The 19,344-nt window shown below is 32.2% G+C and overlaps 1 long non-coding RNA gene across 1 annotated transcript in view; it reads left to right on the top strand.

Annotated features, from left to right (window-relative positions):
- The first annotated feature begins 3,151 nt into the window (after positions 1-3,151).
- LOC113056582 (uncharacterized) overlaps positions 3,152-19,344 on the top strand; it is a 23,887-nt gene continuing 7,694 nt past the window's right edge. The window contains exons 1-4 of the long non-coding RNA XR_003277720.1: positions 3,152-3,210; positions 3,427-3,605; positions 9,073-9,188; positions 10,418-10,621. This is a non-coding gene — a long non-coding RNA (uncharacterized LOC113056582). The remainder of the gene's footprint in view (positions 3,211-3,426; positions 3,606-9,072; positions 9,189-10,417; positions 10,622-19,344) is intronic.

Below are 19,344 nucleotides of genomic sequence, written 5' to 3'. Positions count from 1 at the left end.
TAAACCCGCTCTGAAGTCGCGATCTGACGCAAATGATTCAGATGACTCAAATGATGAAGCCGCGATCTGACTCAAATGACGCAAATGATTCGCGAACCCGCTCTGAAGTAGCGATCTGACTCAAATGATTCAAATGATTCGTAAACCCGCTCTGAAGTAGCGATCTGATTCAAATGATTCGTAAACCCGCTCCGAAGTCGCGATCCGACTCAAATGACGCAAATGATTCGCGAACCCGCTCTGAAGTCGCGATCTGACTCAAATGATTCGCGAACCCACTCTGAAGTAGCGATCTGACTCAAATGATTCAAATGATTCGTAAACCCGCTCTGAAGTAGCGATCTGACTCAAATGATTCAAATGATTCGTAAATCCGCTCTGAAGTAGCGATCTGACTCAAATGATTCAAGTGATTCGTAAACCCGTTCTGACTCAAATGAAGCCCAACTCATCTGGTTCAATGTGTCAAGGACTTTGTTTTTGCATCTTTTTTGTTTTACTGGAAAGACACACTGCAACAAAAATCCATTGAACACTTCAACATGGATTTGACTATGAATGCTTAAAATCACAAATTTGTCTAGAGCCGCCACTGTATATATCATATATCAGCTATTTCAGATAAATTTTCCCCTAAATGACAAAAAAAAAAAAAAAACTACACTGTATTTTCTAGCTAACAATTGTTTTTTTAATAAAAATGTTTTACTAAAGTTCCCGTTAAGTTATGAAAACATCATCTCTGAATGCTATCAGAAAGTCCAGCTGTTTATGTTTAAAAAAAATGTTTATGTTAATGTAAAGAAAAACTTCATTGTGTAAACATTATGGGAATGTTACTTTTGAAAAAAAAACTAGTAAAAAAAATATTTTTTTAAATATAACATTCTGATAACTATTTTAATATTATATATACTGTACATTTGCATAATATTGAGAATGTGTTCTGAGATCAACATTCTAAAAACGTCTGTATGATGTTATTTATGCTTGATGAACATTCTAAGAAACGTTTTTGCAACATTTAAATAATGTTACAATCATGACATCAAAACTAGACATTTAAGTGTTTTAGGAAATTAAAAGATAACTATATTTTTGGTAGTATAATGTTGTAAGAAATGTTTGAGTATATATTATTATTATTATTTTTTAAGATTACTGAACAACGGTTACAATCTATTTTCCTTTCTGACGAATAAGTGCAGTTTAACTAGTTTAGCTCTGCAGGCTAATTGATTTCTTTTCTGTGGAGTGACTCATTTCTGTGGTTGAACTTCAGACTGAATGTCTTTATTTATGCTCAATACTTCATTAACACGATCTGAAAGGGATGTTTGAGTCTGGGATGAAATTAAATTGAGTGTCAAAGGCTGTCGTTTGCTTCACAACAACAAATTACATCTCAATGAATGGAAAACAATGTCTCGACAGTGCAAATTGATTAGTACAAAATTGCTCACATAAATTATATAATCACAGCTGCGCATGGAAACTTGATAATGCAAGTCAATAAATGTGTGGAATAGCTTGATTAGTGCCATTTCTATATTGTAATTCCCTTGAGTGCTATTGGCTGTTAATCAGTAGGTCAAAACATATAATCACGGATCAAGGCTGACTTTGATTTTCCGACCATTTCATGTGTCTTTTGACGACTCATTTATGGAAAAGTCTTTATCATATGTACTTTAATATATAAAGACGCTGATTCTTCTGGGAGTGCTCGTAACAATATGCATGTAAAGTTATGTGTAGCAGCATTGAACATTTAGTTAAAGCATAAGAAATAATGGACATTTAAAAAATATTTAGGCATAAATTTAATATTTATATATTTGGATTTGATATAGAATTTCCAACCAATAACATAACAGTTTTAACATAAAGAAACTAATAAACCTAATGTGGTGCATATTCGTCAGTCATGAATGAAACAGGTCAGATTTGTACAATAACTAATTAACTAAATACATAAAATAAAAATTCATGCCATAGTTTATTATGTTTTTGCAATCATTTGCAATCATTTTGCAATCATTTTTTAAACTGAATAGAATCAGGTTAAATCTGTTCAACGCGAAAACAATTACATTTCTTCAGTAAAAAGTATATAATATATATAGTATATAATCTGTCTAGCAAAAATCAATTATATAATTGTATAAAACATATAAACCTTGTTTTATTTGCATTTAATTGTTTAATACTATTATATAATTGATTTTATATATATATATATATATATATATATATATATATATATATATATATATATATATATATATATATATATATATATATATATATATATATATATGGCAATTAAAAAATATTATAAAAAAACAGTAAAAAACTAATCACAATAAAAATAGGTTTTAAAAATCATTTAATACACAATAAAAAATTTAAACGATAAAAATCCATGTCTGAATTAAATATAATTCTATGTAAACCTGCAACAATTACATTTATACTGTTAAAAAGTATGATCTTTTAAAAATATAGCTAGCTGCAAAAAGTATTCAGGTAAAATGTGAGAATGAAACAAGTTGTATTTATTGATGATGCTGGTTATTGTGTGTTTAAAACACATGCAATTTATTAGTACATGTACAGAAATCTCACCGGTTTCATTTATGTATGAAAACAAAAGCATCATATTAAGTTTATTTGTTTATGTTAAAACTGCGTAATCTAAATGCATGGAATTTTTAAATGCAACTCAAACACATAAATCTTACATTCAGGCCTAAATATTAAGTTTGCATGCATCTGTATAAAAGGCCAATTCTAAACAGAGTCCTCTTGCATTTGTTGAGGATCAACCGGACTTCCTTCGCAGCATCACTGAAGCATCGTTTCAGAGGAAAGCACGAGGTCAGAATAATCATTTGATATTAAATGTCCTTTGAATTTGTTTTATCTATAAATGAACCAAATCCCAGGCATTTTTACAGATTTCACCATTCTATAAGATGTGTATGGATTTGTTTCTTACAGACACACACATCTTTTGGTTTCACAAGACATTAACTGATGGACCGGAGTTCTGTGGATTATTATAGTGATGTTTTTATCAGCTGTTTAGACTCATTCTGACGGCACCCATTCACTGCAGAACATCCATTGATGAGACACTGATGCAATGCTACATTTCTCCAAACCTGATGAAGAAACAAACTCATCTTCATCGCATATAGCCTGAGGGTGAGCACATTTTCAGAAAATCTTTTTTTTGAAAAGAAAAAGAAAATCATTTTTGGCTGAACTATTCCTTTCGACGTTATTGCTAAATTAAGCTTTAAAAAGAAAAGGAAATAAGTATAACCAAATGAATCATTCAAGCTCCTTTTGAATGTAATAGCGCCTTTATCAGTGCATCAACTGAGAGGGAGTATATTTCTTTCTCCCTTGCATCACCAGATGAGTTGCATCATCCTCCCGCTGTGCTGCAGTAACATTACTCATCGTGTGACATGCATGTGTTGAGTCTGGTCATCTGAACAGATTGCCTGGGAAACACAACAGTGTCTGCGCCAGCTGCTCTGTTCAGGGATAACAGAGTGTCATGAGATGCTTTGGCCATGCAGGACGGTAAACGGGTGTGTGAGGTTATACGGTTACTGGGAAATGCACCGTCATGATTGCATCTGATGTGGTGGATGGGTTTGCACAAAGATAATATCTGCATGACCACTATTGCACACACACACACACACACACACGTACTATTTTTAAATATATATAGTCTAAACAAATACATATTTAGTTTCGTTTATATTATTTTTATAAACAGCCGTATGTATATATAGAGCTGATAATAATAATAATTTATAATACAGTTTTAAACTAAACAAAATATAAAACATATATGTGTTTATAATTGTTTACATATTTTTTTATATAAATTGTACAGCTGTGGTAGAAAAAGATATTACTACTGCTACTACTTATAAATAATGTTAGAAATACAAATCGGTGTAAATAGTACTAATACAAGAATATAAAATGTAACTTAAAATATAAAACGTGCACATGTGTGTTTACATATAGAACGTTTATGTATATTTTTACCTGTGTAGTTATAGATTTTTTTAAATATTATACAGTTGTAATAATAATAATAATTAAGGTGTGTATGTGTGTGTATCCCCCCTTTTTATATAAATAATTTACAGTTGTAGTAGAAAAATAGCTATTAAACAATCATTTCTACTCCTATAAATAGTAATAGTATATTCGTCTTTCATCAGGACATGTTTACTGAAAACATGTTTTGTGTCACATGTTCAGTTCTGCTGATGGCTTCAGTTACGAGGGTGCAGCTACAGATGGAACAAAAGAACCTGAAGAACAACTACAGCTTGTGTGTGTGTGTGTGTGTGTGTGTGTGTGTGTGTGAGTGAGTGAGACACATATGCAAACATGTCATTCTGTCATGAGTCACAGTTGTCACCTGATAGTTATGGCCATCTGATGAAGTGCTAGAGCAGGTGTTCATGGGAGGTTTAGGCGGTGCTCTGCGGGGGTGTCGTCCTCAGCTTTCCAAGAAAAAAAGGGATGGGTGATTTCTGTGTCATCCTGGGTGACGAAAGACCTCGTGCACTTCTGTGTTAAAGCATTATTCAGTCCAGTTTCTCAACCACAAGCCATGCACGATAAAACTTTTCCAAGTTACAAATAAGACATTGCCCTTTTACACATTCAGCAGATGTTATTGTAAACTAAAACAAACACGTTTGAAAGTAATTGTATTTTGAACAAGTACCGGGCAATTTCTGTGGTCTCTTTTATCTCTAAGTTACTAGAAAAGATTGTGTTGTGTCTTTTCTGAGTAGAAGCCATATCTCAGAAATCTTTCAGTCTGGTTTCAAACCTTTCCACAGCACTGAGTCAGCTCTGCTGAGTGTTAAACCATAACTTATTTGCCGATTCAGGTGACTCTGCATGCATTGTTATGCACAACATTCAATAATGCATTCAAAAGTAGTTTATTGTGCACTTTTTTCATTTGAAAAGTACTGCTAAAGTTGCAAACACTTTAAACAAATAAAGTGCTTTTTTACAGCAGTGTTCATTTTACATAGTAGCAGTTAAAATATTTATTGTCATTTATATACGCAACTTATAACATTAATGGAATCAAATTAATGCAAGATAAATCATTAATCAGTTAATGCATTAATTCGATAATAACACGTTAAGTTGCCCAGCCCTAACAAAATTATAAAAATAAAACATAAAAATCGTATATAATATATTCACGAGTTAAAGAGTTTGGTAACGATGCACTCTCATTTTATTATAAACAGCAGCATGGACATTGTTAAAAACATCTCCTTTTGTGTTTCAATGCAAAAAGCAAGCCAAAAAGGTTTAACAAAAAAAAAAAAAAAAAAAACATGAGGCTGAATTTGGCAGCTGTTCCCTCAATTCTTGCTAAATTCAGTCAGAAAGCACACGCTTTGTGTTCAAAACAAGAAAAATAACTAAATAAATGTTCCATCTCTATTGTTGCTGCAAGCGTGTTTCCATTATTCAGAGGAGCCTATAAACACCTGTGCTTTGAAGTATGAGAAATAATGCATACTAATTATATCCAAACACACAGGAGATTCAAAATGCAAGGTGTTGAAATGGTTCATCTATTTCTGGAGCGGCTTCAGAACGCTTCCTGTACATCTGCACGCATGCAACAGATCCTGATTACTGACATGAGGAGAACGCTGCAGAAGTTCACACTTGGAGAGTGAAGGTGACCGTCATTCGAGATCACACACATAAACATCACTCACACAGGAGGAGATATCGTTCTGCTGGCCTGTTTGTTTGGATGTGAAAGGTGAAGCGTGTCATTTATGAGTCACTAGCGACACCAGACGGAATAAATACATTGTAATATTCACTGAATGTAGCATTGCCTCCACTGGTGGCCCACCAGGATGTTAGTTTGTTGCAGGCATTGCTATGCGTTTGCTAAGAATCTTGGAGTGTTTTACACATGTTGATACAGGGTCGCTAGAGTATTATTAATGTATTCTAAGGTGTTTTAATATTTATTTAGAGCTATATTAATTTTATTAAAGATTTTTACGTTTTAGCAAATTTGCTGTGTGCTTATTTTCTATTTATTTATTTTTCTATTTAGCTTTAATTTATGTCGATTTTAGTTTATTTCAGTTTATATTTTTAATTTATCTAAGGGACACCTGTTTTGCAAAATTAACTTTCACATGTTGTTTGAACATAAATGTGTGTTGGCAGTGTGTGTACACAACCACCCTATAATGATAAAAATCCACCCACTCCTTTTTTTAATCCCCATAAATCATAAGCAGTGTCTGCTAAACGTGAGTCACATTTTACAAGCCCCGCCCACAACTGTTGTATAAGCATAGACCCCGCCCCGACTGACCTGCATACAATCCACCGTTTAACTTCAAGCTAAAGCATTTATAAACAGAATTCAAGTAAGAAATGCCTTCTTATTAAAGCTATAGAAATCATTAATTCAAGAGCAGTGAGTGATTTTCTGCTTGTTTGGCTCATATTAGCAGCATAAACAGCGGCATATTACACTGCTGTCACTTAAAACACAGAACTACAATAAACACGTGATTTCATTCCTAGCTTTTTACCTTCACAGACACAACCAACTGTGTTTTTAAGACTTATTTTAGTGTAATAGACATGCTAATCAAAACTAAATAGATGTTTATTGGCAGAGTGTCTGAGTTAAGAGATGTCCTGGCACTGTCCTGTTCTGAAAAAGGGGGCGGGAAGCAGCAGCTCATTTGCATTTAAAGAGATATGCACAAAAATAATCTGTTTCTGCTTCCACTCAAAAAATAGCCATTTTCAAACTACAAATAAAATAAATTATATGTGGGGTATTTACAGACACATTCTGGGGCTACCTTTAAAGTTTTTCAACTTACACACACATGTATATTTTTTTAGCTTTTTATCAATTCACAAAATCATTGCTTTTATAGGTTCAGTTAACAGCAACAACACTGATTATTCCGTCAATTTAATAAACTGGGAGTTAATTATTTTTTCTTTTTGCATATTCATCATATTTTGCAGTCTTTTCTCTTATCTATCCTCAGAAAAACCCAACTTAAGGCTTCAGTTTTTCATAGTTTTCCGCTTTTAAAGGTTGCCGATTCCAATATTTCTTGAGCCGTGATGCTTTGATGGAGACACGTACACCTGTCAGATGGGAAGAGGCTTCATCAAAGAGACCCAGCGGCTCACATGTGTGCCACAGAAGGCCGAACGATGTTGTTTATTATGTGTGAATGACAGGACATGCAATCGACGGTAAAGAGCCCAGAGTTTCCGATGCCTTTGATGTCGTGATCGAGCGTTCCCACCGTCCCTCTCGCATTTAAAGCTTCCTTTAGTGCACGACTTGATGCTTGTCAGGACTAGCAGCAGTGTACACAAACTCTCTGATGCTCGTGAGCCAAAAAGTTTGGGAAGTTCCAGACCTGTTTCTTGAACAGAGCTTCACCTCTCGCATCGGTCGGGCAGCACATGGCTCTCAGTGTGTTTACACAGGGCCTGGTTTAGTATGATGAAACATGCAGCACCGATCATAAAAATAAGTGGTTATGTGACTCATGAACTCTTCTGGGGCTTAACAAAAACATGCAAAGTCATTGACTTGCGCAAAGAACGCTTATGATATAACGTTTATCAGGAGCCAAGACTCAAAGTAGTTTTGTTTCATGTCTTTTGATTTAAACATCGATGTTGGGTTTCTTGAGAATGCAAATAGGTGAAAAAATACCAACGTACTGTATAGAGAATTTACAATCCAATTTATCTTTGAAATAGACTGTAATGCATTTGAATAAATCAGGATATTAATATAAAAAACAAACAAACAAACAAACAAACAAAGTTGAACAGGACTTGATTTTATCCTTTTGTATTTTCAGTTTTCTTTTCACTTAAAAATTTCACTCTATTGACTTTATTGATATTTTTGTGTATTTTTAGTGTGTGTGTATAAATATATATTTATACGCACAAATACGCAAACGCACACACACACACACACATACATATACATACATGTATACATACATGTGTATATATATATATATATATGTGTGTGTGTGTGTGTGTATATTTATACACACACACTAAAAATGTAATAATACATTTTTATTTTTAATGTAATAGCGACTTTTTATCTCACAAATCAATTTTTTTCCCTCATAATTCAGAGTTCATGTCTCATAATTCTGCCTTTTTCATGCACAACCCTTTCGGGATTTTTTTGTCACTTTTTATCGACTGAACTCATCCTTTCTGAATAAAAAGTATTAATTTCTAACAGATTTTTTTAAATGTGATTTTTAGTTGGCTGACCATGCACACAATCACTTATCTGACACATTTAATCAACATTGCACCATCATTCCCTATTAATTGTGAGTGTAGTATTAATGTGTCAGTGGTGTTGAAGCCTATCAGCATCTCTTCAGCAGTGAACCCGCCAGCGAGTGACACTTTTAGACGTTTTGGCACATACGGCCCTGTTTAAAACCATGTTTCTTCATCTCAACAGCTGCTTCCAATCCAAGGCATGTGCTTCCCCGAGCCTCGTTTCCAAACGTTGAACGAGGGCCGGCAAGTTCACACAGACCTCTCTTTTCAACGCCGTCCTGTTCTCTGTCAAACATTACGTGCCAACATCAAACAGTCAGATGCTTTTGTGTGTTTCTGGCAGCTGTGTGGGAGGATAATTGGGGGCAGGCCTCTGCAAAGCTGCCAGATATGTGGAGCATTTCTCTTCCAGGCTTTTTCAGAGAGGGTTGAGTGTAAAAGCTCCTCCTCTCCATCACTGAAAGCCCTGAGTCACTCCTCAGTCAAACAGGGCCCCAGTAATAAACCTCACACTGACACGTGATATCTGGCCCCTGCTTGTTTAATTTCGTGTGTTTTGCTAGGTTCAACAAACTCACCGCAGACTCAAACACACAAGCATGCATCCTGCCCTCTCTCTGCATCGCCTCTTTTATGTGTCACTCTTTTTTCTTTTCTTTTTTGTAGAAAAAATACCTTCTCATTGGTTTGGCAAAAACTCAAAGAATCTCACTTGTGGAGGCGTTGTGGAAAAGTAAGGACACTGAGTGTGAAAGCTTGCTGCCAAAAAACTTTCTTACTAGGTATTTTTCTCTTTTTTTCCCCATTACAAATTCTTAAATCAAAATACATTTGAAAAGAAAAATTAAGATTACATTTTTTTTTTGTATAGCTAATGTATCAAAATTAAGCGAGTTTATACATAAACATTCCTTAAGATTTTTGTATGTTTTTGAAAGAAATGTCTTATTCACTAATATTAAATATTTATTTAATAATGTATTTATTTAATCGACTCTTACAGTAAAAATTTTGAAATATTTTACAGTTTAAAATAATTATTTTCTAAGTTCATATATGCTAAACTGTAATTTATTTCTGCGAAACACATCTGTATTTTCAGCATCATTCCTCCAGTCTTCAGTGTCACATGATCTTCAGAAATCAGAATAATATGATAATTTACTGCTCGAGAAACATTTCTGATTATTATCAGTGTTGAACACAGTCGTGCTGCTTCATACTTTTGAGGAAACAGTGATATGTTTTATTTTTCATGATTATTTGATGAAAAGAAAGTGGAAAGGAACAGCATTTCTTCACAACAGAAATCTTTTGTAGCATTAGAAATGTCTTTACTGTCACTTTTGATCAATTTAATGCATCCCTGCTTAAACAAAAGTATTACTTACCCAGAATAATATCGTACAGCTCAACTGTTTTCAACATTGATAATAATCAGAAATGTTTCTTGAGCAGTAAATCATCATATTATTCTGATTTCTGAAGATCATGTGACACTGAAGACTAGAGGAATGATGCCGGAAATACAGATGTGTTTCGCAGAAATAAATTACAGCTTAACATATATGAACTTAGAAAATAATTGTTTTAAACTGTAAAATATTTAAACATTTTTTACTGTAAGAGTCGAATAAATAAATACGTTATTAAATCAATAATTAAGGAAGACTGGAGGAATGATGCTGAAAAATCAGGAATAAATTACAAATTAAAAGATTTGATTTTCTTAGTTTTTTTAATGCATCTTTTAATGTATCAATTTTCCCTTTGAATTACATTTTTCTTACCCCACTGACAAATATTATTTTAGTTTTATGCATAAACTCATTTTTATCTCTTATTCTTTGGAAAACAATACTTAACATCTCATGTCATTCTCAAGTGATGGCATCTGTTCTGGAAAACAAGAGACCAATACTGAGTCAGAAAGTCTTTTATGCAGTGTATCAACTGCCCTTTCTTTAACTTGATCAAAATGAACTGTTGATTGTTGTTTTTGTCTCTGCAGATGTTGGTCAGACTTGTCTCGCTCGGTTCGCTGCCAGTGCTTTTGTTTTTCCAGAGCTCCATCTCTCCAACAGGAGGGTCATCGTCTGGTCAGGTCCAAATGAGAAATAGTTGGTCTCGTTCCTCTGGCGGCGGCTCAAATCCAGTCTTTTACTGTTTCTCCCGCAGCGAGAGCCTCCTGTGAACGGTGACTGATCTAGAGAGGGTAAGAATTCAGTCGGGGCCTTTCATTTCACTCGCGTTCTTCTGCTTTCTCTCTCTCATACATTCACACTCAGAGAGTTTGGTGTCAAAGTTTGTTGGTATAAAGGTGTATTTTTGTACTCTGGTGGTTTGATGGTTTGTACCAATGTGGTGTCATGACTGGAGCATCAACCCCTTTTTACACAAAACAATCAGCTGAACACATTGACATGTTCATAGCTTCTAATATTGGTTAGTTACATGAAATCCACGTTGTTTTTTATTATTATTTAATATTTTAATGTCTCTTATTCTTTAAATCAATGTTATTTTAATTTTTTATGATTTAATTAATTATTAATTATTCGTTAATTATTCAGAATTCTGAGAACTTATCTTCTTTTTTCAGACTTCATAACTCACCGTTGTGTTATGAAGATGTTTTTAATAATAATGTTTTTAAATCTAAAAGTGACCAATAAAGCCTCCTATAATGCTACAATACCACTGACTAGAAAGTATCATGTTTTGTGTGTGTGTGTGTGTGTGTGTGTGTGTGCGTGTGTTTGTGTTTCTGTGTGTGTCTGTGTGTGTGTGTGTGTGTGTGTGTGTGTGTGTGTGTGTGTGTGTGTGTGTGTGTGAGCATAAGTGCTGTCAATGATTAATCACGATTAATTGCATCCAAAATAAAGGTTCTTGTTTACATATTATATGTGTCTGTACTGTGTATATTTATTATGTATATAAAAATACACACACTTTCATGTATATAGTTAAGAAAAATATGTTATGTTTATATATTAAACATTTATATATGATACAATTTATATGAATATATATAAATGTTATTTTTTCAAGATATATTCTGTATATGTATGTTTATTTATATAAATGATAAATACTCACAGTAAACAAAACAAAATGTTTTATAATGTATGCGATTGATCATGATTAATCATTTGACAGCACTAATATATATATATATATATATATATTTACACACACACACACACACTTGACTTTCTAGTTATTGTATCATCCCAAATCGATCAACTGCAAATGTGGCACTTTGATCTAAAATACTTGTTTGAAGTTAAAATGAACATTTCAATAATTTCACATCATATCATAAAAATTATTACATTAGGCCTAAATTACATTAGAATTTTTTTTTCATATTTTAAGGATTTTATTTTAATTGGTTTTATTTTTAAATAATTTCTTTTTTAGGACTTGAAAATAAATACTTGTATTTTTAGCACCGGTTTAAAGTAAAAACGTCTTAGTGATGAATTAGTTTCTTTTGGCTTCACAAGACATTAAGTGCTGGACTGGAGCGCTGTGGATTATTGTGATGTTTTTATCATCTGTTTAGACTCTCATTCTGACGGCACCCATTCACTGCAGGACATCCATTGAGGAGACACTGATGCAATGCTACATTTCTCCAAACCTGATGAAGAAACAAACTCATCCTGATCTCGGATGACCTGAGGTTGAGCACATTTTCAGCATATTTTTATTTTTGGCTGAGCTAGTGCTTTAAGGCCCAATACCAAATATGTTTGTGTTGGCACACAGTCAGTAACACGAAGTGTGAATCCACCCCTTATTCAGTGTTTCGCCCCGTTTCATTCACCTCATGTCCCCTGGACCCATATAGATTCATGACACGGTCCAGTTTCTCGCTGGCAAGTTGTTTATTTTGGTTTCTGAAGACCTGTAAGCAGTGATTGATTGATGAAGGTGGAGGTGAAGTGTGCTCTCAGGAGGCTGTGGCTGTTAAGCTGTTTAGTTTAATAGACTGGACGCCGTGAAGCCCCTGTAAGCCGAGGCAATAAAAGTCGATTGTGAAAGTCCCAGACGCTAGTGAATGAGCTGTAGGACTCCAGCAGACGTCTCACATTCACCTTCAGTAATACGTTACTCCAGAGAAATCACCTGCCCTTCAAATTAGCAGACGCTTCATGTTCCTGTGAGCCATTTCAGCACAGATGATGGAGATTAATACTGAAAATCCAGAAATCCTTCTGATTCTACCTACCTTTTAGGTGGTTTTCTAAAATATAGTACAACGTCTGACATGAACGAGATATAAAGCTCAACATTAAATAACATTCAGCTCATTTTAGTTCTGTGAAACAGAATATTTAATGAGGAAACAAATAAGAAGTTGTTAAATCATTTTAAAAAGTATTAAATAAAACAAAGATAATGAAAGTACGTTTTAAAAGAAAATACGATTTCGATGTTACATTTTAATAAATATTAGTATTATAATAAATTTAAATAATTGTCTGAAATAATGTACAGAGAAAATATGAGTTTGCATGAAAAAAAAGGTGTGTGTGTTCAGAAATTCACATTTAATTCAGTGTGTTACTGCTTAGAAATTAAACACATTAAAATGAATTATTTATAATAAACTAATTAATATTTAATTATGCCTTTATAATAAATATTTGAATAATTTATAAATTATATTTTAATAATATTAATATTATCGTAAATTTAAATAATTATCTGATATAAAAATAAAATACACATTCAAATTCAAAATTTCACATTTAATTCAAAGTATTACTAGCCATTTCTTTGTACTTATTTATTAAATGCATAAAAGATTATGATGAGAAACGTTTTAATTTGGAATAGCATGCACCAAAACAATCATCCAGTGAGACCAGGAATATGCAAAAAAATCTATATTTTGATTTCTAGAAATCCTAAAGAAATGACATCTTTCTTGTTCCTTGACAGGTTTCTGAAAATACGATTTGAGGATCTGGTTTGATGTGACTATGAATTTCTCCGCACTAATTGCATCATGTTTTCAATCAAAATTTCCCCCCAACAACAGATGCAATGTGCCAGTAAGCGGTACAGTTACATAACCAGATTTTACAAAACAGACCTGTCTTACTGTCTCCGTTTCTCACCCCGATGCTTCCTCCACCCTTCAGGTTTCTTTAGATAGATCAGGGTCTGTTTGGATGTTGGTTGTCTTGGTCAAATTATCACCTCAAGGCCTGGTCCAAATTAAAGCTTATTCTGGCCAGTGACCGCCTACTTTGATAGAAAACAACAGTTTGATTGACAGGTGTGGCAACCAATCACTGTTCATTCTCTATTGATGTGCAATTTAACAGCAGATTTTAATGATTCCAATAAACCTGTTTGAAAATTTTTAAATAACTAATAAATAAAATGATATTTTTTAATAATATTTTATTTTATGCAATTATTATTTTATAATAAATTAATGAATATGAATATTATAATACAGTTTTCTAAAATGGTAAAACAACAGAAAATCCAGAAAAATAAAGAAAATACATCGGAATTAGTATTTTAAATCATCAAGTCATGTCATCAAGTATTAAATGAAGAGGTCAAGAGTTTGAAAGAGTTTACATGAGAAATGCAGCGTGTGGGTTGTCTTTGATTCTCTGTTGGCAGCTCGGGGCTCTTCCTCGAATCCCACAGCCGTTCACAAACTGGTGAGCTGGCATCTTTAACAATGTGCCCAGTGTAGACGGACAGCAGACAGTAATTCTCCAGACTGAAGCATGTCTGTCACACCAAGACCTCATTCAGACCGTAATATAATGACTTACCTCACACAGAAACATACAGCATCAGCAGAAAACTCTCAGCATTACACTTCTAATAAACTTGTATCTAAATAGTATCGCACTGAAAATCAAGTTCTTTGTGTCAGATGTTTGTCCTAAAGTAAATGCCATGGTAGGAGAAAGTATAAAATAATAACATTGCTGAAGCATCTCTATAAAGTTGTACTAAAACCTAAACCAAAATGCATTGTAGTCTTAGGAAAAAATGTTTTATCCACTTCAGATATATATATATATATACATTTTCTTAAAGGGGTCATATGATATGATTTAAATTTTTTCTTTCTCTTTGGAGTGTTACAAGCTCTTGGTGCATGAAGACGATCCGTGAAGATGCAAAGACTAAACCCAAAGAGATATTCTTTATCTAAGTTAAAACTCTGCCACGCCCCCTAAACACCTGGTTTAGACACGCCCCCACATGTCTACATCACTGTGTGGAAATATTTGCGTAATGCCGCTCAAATGTTCACACGAAGAGAGGCGGTGTGGTTTCAGTAACACAGTTAGTGTTGAAGCAGTCATGTCAGAGAGATGTGTGTGTATCTAGGAGAAAACAAAAGCACTTTATTTGTTCTTCCAAATGTAGATGCATCTTTAAGATTACTTACAACAGAACAGCAACACATTTTATTGACGACCGTTTTGTGAACCGCGGAGATGAGGTCATTCTGACTTTGCTACAATAATCTGGTCCTTCTGGATCAACTACTGGAAGTATGTTTTGTTATTAGTTTAAGTATTTGCTAGTGACTGTTCAAATGCAGAGTTTTGCAAATCGAGTGTGTGTGTGTGTGAGAGAGAGAGAGAGAGAGATGGTCACACATTGTTTCATCACTGTGTCTGTCGCACCACTCGTCGCTTGAACTGATGGTAAAACTAAGGACTTTACTTTGAAAGTTGAAGATCGTAATTGTAGAAAAAGGTGTTACATTTCCGATGAGTCCCTTTGGTGTTCGGCCAATTACAATGCAGTGGGTCAGTTGGCCAATCAGAGCAGACTGCTCTTGTCAGAAGGAGGGACTTTGTAGAATCTTAACCTTTTTATCAAATAGAGAGCACAGAGGTCATATTTTATCATGTGGGTCATCGCACTTGACCATTTCAGTTTGATTTTGATTAAAAAAATTCCTACAACTTGTTGAATTTTCATAAAATTTGGTACAGAGGATCTTGAAGCTATGCTGATTAAATATGATAATAAATCGTTTTTAAATACCAAACCATTCCAATGAAACGCATCAACGAATCTGATGGCAGGAACGCCATAGAGGAACCATTTGGCCAATCGACATTTATTTTGTTAGACGTTATTGTCATAATGTCTGTCGCACACTAGAAATGGTATTGTCAGCGCCACCTACTGGCTAAAGTAAAAACAAATACCTAAAGTCATTACAACCCTGAAATAATGTGACTTAAAATCACGCTTTTCATTCCTAGCTCCTATAAAGTTTGTCCAGTTTTCACCATTCTTAAATCAGATAATATTTTTAACAAATGTAAATAAATAGCAAAAAATAAATATTAAAAAATAAGTAGTTCAATATATATTATTAATTTTAATAATAATTTTAAATGCAATTTTTCTATAAATTTATGTCAGTTTATGTATATATATATATATATATATATATATATATATATATATATATATATATATATATATATATATATTTATATTTTTATATATATATATATATATATATATATATATATATTTAAATGTAATTTATACACTTTAAATATATAAAGTTGTTTCTGGAGAATAATACTGAATCTTGCCCGATTTCGTAGTTTCGTAATGACCGTTTATTGTTGCTAAATATTATTTGAAGTTAATATTTTTACCAATATCTAATTAAAAAGTGGTGTTTTTTAAAATATGATGTTATTAATGTTTCTTAATGACCTTTGTTTTGCTTCAAAGTGTTATATGAAGTTAAATCTAAAATGACAGTAATTTGCCAGTTCAAGTCTTTACTGTTATTGTGTATTGTTACATGAATCCACAGCAGAATATTGTACATAAAGTAGTTTGTACTGTATATATGAATCCACAGCAGAAGCCTCAAGGGTTTGCCGTACAATATTTGATTCTCTTTGCTCTTTGGCCTCTTTATATCAGATATCACAGGTCACGGTGATCTGCGAACGATTGCACAGAAAGCCATGTGACCCGGCATGAAAATCAATTAGAGCACAGCGGTTACAAGTCGATGTGAGTCACAGTGTGAAGTGCAAAACCCTTGGAAAATGCTTTTATTCACCGATACGAAGCTCCTGTAAGTCTAGCCAAGAAAATGCATACTTTGTTCCAATTAAACGGCTGTTTTTCCTGCCAAAAATACATCTGTCAGCGTGCACACATTGTAAATTATGCACAAATGTTGATATTAGGTCCCTGATGAGGCCTGTCTGCTAACCCAAAATCTCTTTGCTTTCTTCTCAGGACATTTTCTGTAACCTCTGCCAAACCCATTTGACCTAAAGTACCTCAGATATTTTTAAGGTCATATTTTAATCGTTTAATCATCTATTTTAGAAAATGTATTTTGAAACGTCCAATTTTTTGTTTAATTTTTTTTAAATTGATATATTTGTATTATTTATTTGATTAAACAACCACAGTTTTGGAAACTCTAGTTATTAATTTTTATTCTTAATATTTACTTAAAATACTCCAGAGATTGTTAGTTAATGTCTTAATAATTTAATGATTTATTCATAAGTAGGTTGGTTTTATTTTTATAATGTTTTGGTTTGTTGATTATTTTTATTTTTTATCATTCTTTTTTTTAATTTAATTTATTAAATTTGAAACTCCTGCTATAAGGTTTTTATTTTATTAACATTACAGTTAGAACTAGAGTTTTATAAATACCACTTATTATTTATAATTTTTAATATTTACTTAAAATACTCCTGGGATTTTAAGTTAATATCTTAATAAGTTAATGATTGATTCATAAGTATGTTGGGTTTCTTTTTTTAATCATTTTTGGTTTGTTGATTATTTATTTATTTTATGTTTTTATTATGTAATAGTGATTAGCTTTGTTATAAGGTTTTTATTTTAGTTTATTGATATTACTTTATTTTTTAAAACTAGTGTTTTATAACTTCCAGTTCTTCTTGTTTGTTTTATTAGTTTGTTTCATTTTAATTTTACACTTTTGTATATATATATATATATATATACACAATAATACTTAATTATTAGATTTTTTCATCAATTTCCAGACCCCAGTTTGGGAAACTCTAGTTGTTGTTTTTATTATTAATATTATTACTACTATTTATTTAAAAAAATGACTATATAAATTAAATACAAATTGATATTGATGGATATAATAGTCATTCTGTCTGTCTGTAAAGACATAAAGAATGTAAAAGCATTCTTCTTTTTTTAGCTCTTAAACAAGGATTTGTCTGGCTGTTCTTCAACCTTTTTCTATTCTTTATGTTATATAGCCATTCAAAAAAAATGTGTATATTTAAATATATGCAACCGTGGAAATTATTCATTTACATTTACATTAATTGATTTAGCAAATGTATATTTGTGTCCCTGGAGCTCAAACCCAGTTTTAATTCGCTGGGGTATATTTGTAGCAATAGCCAAAAATACATTGTATGGGTCAAAATTATCGATTTTTCTTTTTAAATAATTTGGATATTAAGTAAAAATCATGTTCCATGAAGATATTTTGTAAATGTCCTACTATGCATATATCAAAACCAAATTTTTGATTATTAATATGCATCGCTAAGAATTCATTTGGACAACTTTACAAGAGATTTTCTCAATATTTAGATTTTTTTTGCACGATCACATTCCAGATTTACAAATACTATCAACATTCAAATGTAAAAATTGACACTTAAGACTGGTTTTGTGATCATATATAAATACATATACACATACAAATCTATTTGTCTCTTAACAAAGTTTCAGGTTTTAGTATTTTAAAAGCATTTGTGTTTGCAAGTGTCTTTGTGAAGTTGTTTTGGTGAATAATCTTTATGAATCGTCATGTTGTTATATTAATTAGTATTGCTTGATCTATGCATTTTCTCAGTCCGTATGGACTATAAACCTTCAAACGTCAAGGCTTTTTCTACTTTTACTTTGCAGCAAGGCTTTTGTCCTTTGCACGTTTTTGTGTGGTCATCTTTTTTCATGCCGTTATCGTTGTGTATGAGAGCATCTCACCCGGCTCGCTCGGCATCATCTCAGATCTCATTTCTTCCCAATTGCACTTGAGTGTTTATTGGTACACCAGGAAATTGTATCTGTTCTGTCATCATTTCGTAGCCTCCAGTCACGCAGGTATTTGGTTTGTAGTTCTGGGTCCCCTCGGACAGATTTTATTACCTTAGAGTTGGCCTAAAATTGGAAAGGCGGTGTTATTAAACATCCCGGAGGCTTTCTGGATAACATTTCTCCTGCTGCTACACAAGATGTGGCTGTTTGTCACAGACCCACTGCTTCCTGTCTCAGAGGCCCTGGACCGCAATCTGAAGCCAAATCACTGAGCTACATTTATATTACATTTCCTTTAGATAACACAATATATCTTTTACTAAATAAATACATGATATACTCAAATAATATTTTTTAACATTTATGAAAAAAGCCAATGACAAGTTAATTTTATAGGTACCATTTTACGTATCCTAAATATAAATATTTATTTTATCATTTTTTAAGGTAATACTAATGATAAGTATATAATTTTAAATAAAACACAATTTTATCCCCCTTTTATTTCATTTTATTTTGATTGATTTAACCAACTTTATTATTAAGTGTATGATGGTTTTTTTATTATTTATTTTAAATATTTACTTGAAGTAGCCCTGAGATTTAAAATGTTTTAAATATAATTTAACCATCCTTTTTATTAAGTGTGTTTGTTATTTATCCCTAAGATTTAGAGTTAATATCTATTTCTATTTCTAACAATTTTTATTTTATTTTATTTTAATTTAATTTAATTTAATTTAATTTAATTTAATTTAATTTAATTTAATTTAATTTAATTTAATTTAATTTAATTTTATTTTATTTAATTTTATTTTATTTTATTTTATTTTACTTTATTTT

This window comes from Carassius auratus, chromosome 38 (genome assembly GCF_003368295.1).
Source record: "Carassius auratus strain Wakin chromosome 38, ASM336829v1, whole genome shotgun sequence".
NCBI classification, from domain to species: domain Eukaryota; kingdom Metazoa; phylum Chordata; class Actinopteri; order Cypriniformes; family Cyprinidae; genus Carassius; species Carassius auratus.
The sequence above is the reverse complement of the archived record's forward strand: the minus strand, read 5'-3'. Positions and strand labels throughout refer to the sequence as shown.